Source organism: Capsicum annuum, chromosome 5 (assembly GCF_002878395.1).
Source record: "Capsicum annuum cultivar UCD-10X-F1 chromosome 5, UCD10Xv1.1, whole genome shotgun sequence".
Taxonomy (NCBI): domain Eukaryota; kingdom Viridiplantae; phylum Streptophyta; class Magnoliopsida; order Solanales; family Solanaceae; genus Capsicum; species Capsicum annuum.
In genome coordinates, this window is record NC_061115.1 from 213,826,394 (window position 1) to 213,830,630 (window position 4,237).

The following is a 4,237-nucleotide window of genomic DNA, read 5'->3' on the forward strand; positions in this document are numbered from 1 at the left end:
TTTCTTTCTTGCAAGCAATAGATGTCAGCCTTCCACTTCTGAAATAAACTTTTGATCATTACTCTGCTGCTTCTTCAATTGAGCTCCCTCACATTCCAAGTGATTATTTTGACTTCATTTTAAGTCGAAGATAAATTTTCCCCCATTCCTGACCCCTTCTACCTCTTCATTCAGGCTCGATTTCAGATTTTTTGACTCATTCTTTCCCCTTCCTCTACTTTTTGGGGTTGTTGTTTTCTCTTGACACTTTTTATCTAAAGCAACTTTCCTTTCATCAATTCTCTTAAGAAGAGCTTGTGTTTCTTTCTCAAAACCTACAAAAGCTACCCCGTAGGTGTTGCTCAACTCTAAGATGTGGGAGTTTACCCTTCTTGGATGTTGGGTGATTGAATATTCACAGGTTTTGCGTCGATTACCCCTTGAATTTGTAGATCCCTTTCTGCTTCTTGTAAATCACAAACCCCTATATCATCAACTCTCTCTTTTGTGGATAATTTATTTCCGATCTCTAGAGTTAGGTCAGCTACTGCCTCTGTTTGCATGTTTGAATATAACCTTCTCCGACGTGCGGGAGGTATCAAAGTTGGTGTACTCTGTTTTCCCAGTCGCTGAATGACTTGGGGAAATCAGAAGTCTTTAAAAGGACTCACATGCTCACGTGTCCACTTTTCCTTTTCACTAGAATTTTCTTTAAATAAAATTGGGCTTCTAGTTTCATAAGAGATTGGGCCAGTTTTATTTTCAGCCAGAACCGACCCACTTGTGTCTTTGAGAAATTTTGAAATCCACTTGCACTGACAAAATTAGAAGAACGTGACTTCAGTCTGTCAATTGCAAATTCCCCCTTATTATCCTTAGGGACAAGAAACTACTATTATGGATGAATAACAAGACAATTTGCTACTACCTACTAACCTATTACCCTAGAATGTGTTTTTCACAACTTCCTAGCTAAGAGAGCACCAATCCATTCATATCCAATATCTCATACCTTCAAATGGGGGCATCCTATCATGACTCGATTTCTCAAGTCGTGATGGCGTCTAGCTTAACCCATAAGTAGGCAAGCCAAGCCATAGCCCGGAATAATAGGTAACGGGTCCTCTATCTTCTTCGTAGTGGAACCTCATCGACATTTCAGTCCACAACTGTAAGATAAAAGTCTTTTTGGAACTTTTTATGGACACCTCCTTAGGGATTCTCGAACCATCTCCTTGCACATGAATTTTTTCCTATTAAGATGTTTCCGAAGCTTCGTCTCCTCTTCTGTTTCAATCCAACCTCCACAAAGGTTTTCGATGGCCGTAAAAACAGTATCCGACCAGAGATGCAGAGGAAGACCCACAAACCGAGTCCAGGTTGGAGTGGGCCCATCTCTCTTCCACTGTGCCTGATGTCGGACTCCACCATTCTAGCTGGAGAAAAATCTCGTTTCGAGTCCAATCTCCAGCTATCACATCTTCTGCTGTATTCCTGCTCGCAAATTCAAAGGGGAATCTTACTTCCCTCATTCGATAAATGTTTAATCCATGATTGATTTTCCAGACCTTGCTTGTCCATCTCCGGATTTTTGACAAATGTAGGGTAAATTTCATCTCTCAAAATTCAAAGAAACCCACCAAACTCCTTTTCAATACCTCAGTTATTGTGCTGGTGTTGTCATCGATGTGAATGGGACCCTTCACCATCAATGTTGGTTCTACATTAACTTCACTAGCACTCCTATTTATCCATTTTCTACTTCTGAGGGCTTCTGTGTAAGGGGATATTTTCGTCTACTAGTCTCTGTTTAAACCTGTTCTCCTCCACCTTCTGAAATCTACCCATCTTCTCTGCTATGAACTCCCAACCAGAGTTAAAATTTAGTTCTGGGATAATTATGACTGACCTTCTTCTTCCCCTTACATTTGTCAAGCTAATATATCTCCCATACTTGTTGAAATTTAAACTTTCTAGCTCAGAAGATCTCCAAAAGATTCTTTGTTTTCTTCCACCTTTTGACCCCATTCCCTTTCGTCTTAGATGCCTCCCTTAGTACTTGGATGAGCCAGATCGTCTTAGATGCCTCCCTTAGTTCTTGGATGATCTAGATCATCTTTTTTTTTTGGGATGATCCAAGTCATCGATCTTTTGCTGAAGGAAGTCCTAGTGATAGCATTTCTGCTGCTTTTTGTCCATTCATACCACTCCCCTGCTGTCCCCGCAATTCGGTTGATGTCAAACGACTTAAAGCCAACTGTAAAATAAATACAATCTTCCATTTCTAGAACAAGGTTTGAGAAAAAAATAAAACAGTGATGATTTCCGATGATCGTAAGGATCACCGGAGGGAAAAGTGGTTTATGACATATATAACAACTTAATGTTTACAAAATATATTTCATTAATTTACATTTAAACTTGGATTAAAGTACTCATTATACGAAACAAAATTGAATTTTTTAATATAAAAAGAAATAGAACGCGATTGAAATGTGATTTAATAGATTCACAAATATTATTCATATATCTAGAATGACTGAATGACACTAGTACATTTCTTTCTACTGACATAGCAAAACATTCATTTAGTATTAAAACAACATGAACAAATAAACGATGTGCGACAATATAAAAATAGAGGATATTATTTGAAAAACAACATGATTAAAAAAAAAAGACTATGGAAAGAAGTATGACCAGTCATCATGACCTTTTATTGGTCCACAGCTAGAACCACCTTCATCCACCAAACTTTTTGATGCGCTCCCAACATGAAAATCACTACTTTGACCTACTACTATTGGCTCAAAATTATGGGGAAGTAATGGAAGTTGAGAAGTGTCACACCCCTTTTTGACCAAAAAAAGATATGTATTTTAAGTTCGAAAGGGTTTTATTATTAAGGTGACAAAAATGAAAAAAAATTGTTTCGAAAAAAAAGGATTATTTACATTATTTTTTCTTATTCAAAGTCGCCACTTGGCATAATCCGGTGTGCCAAGTCACCTTTGGAAAATCCTTTTTGAAACGGTTTGACTCTAAAAACTGATCCGCGAATAGAGATTCCGGCTAAGGAATTCTATTGACCGAGGGGAAGGTGTTAGGCATCCCTCGATCCCGTGGTTCGACCACGGTCGCTTGATGGAGCGTATCGGCTAATTTAACATTACAAATGTACAAACCACATAAACAAACAAAACAAGCAAACAAACAAATCACACAAAATTCAAAACAAACTAAAATAATGTTCAGTCCAAATTATACAATCCAAAATAAAAGAGGTGCTGAAATATAAAACCTATTCTATTCTAAACTAATCCTAAACTAAACTCCACCCGACGTTCTGGGCCTTGATCACGAGCCTCCTTTGCGTACATGCTACTTCGGGGCATTCCCCGGATAAATCAATACAAATCCTTCGGGGCATTCCCCGGCCAAATGAGTACAATTTAAACTTTTCGTGCAATAAAGTAGAAAGTACCATTCACGCACATATTCAAACACTCGAACAAATCGTTATTCCTAAATTTGCCTACCCGGCCTACGTTTGCCTACCAAGTTCAACGTATCACAATTATATCATGTTCAACATTATCAATACATCAAAATTAATCAATATTCATTTTCCTCCATTTTTAATCCCCACCCTAATTCATTCTCAACCACGTGATTAACCCATTTCAATACACAATCCACTAATCGAGAATAACGAAAATTCACCAATCATGCTTAGCACATCACACACCCAAATGTCACCAACAGTTCATATCAACAAACAAACCACGACATCGAATCACACGCAATCACAATCACATAAGAATTAAATGAAAGAGAAGAAAGAATTGGACCTTAAATTTGAAGCTTTCAAACTCAATGTTATTCGAATAAAGAGAGTCCGCACCCGAAAACCTCGAGCCAAATCTTAACACCAACAATCCAACTCGACAAATAATGACCCGTTCACCGTCACTTTTCACGCCTTTACTGTTCACCAATTACTGTTCACCGGTGCCTTTTTTTTGTTGTTGTTTCTTGTAAGGAAGATTATTTTGTGATTGTTGTTATTGTGGAGAAGATGATGATCAAAGAATGAGCCTCCTTTTTCCCTCTTAGAATTTTTCTTTTATAATGGGTATGGATTTGTTATGATGTAGGAATTTTGGTGGGTCCCCCATATATTCTTTCTTTGTGGACAAGAAAAAGGAGGGGGGATCACATGGGTAGTTAGGGTGGTGATGGTGATGTGTCATTTTAA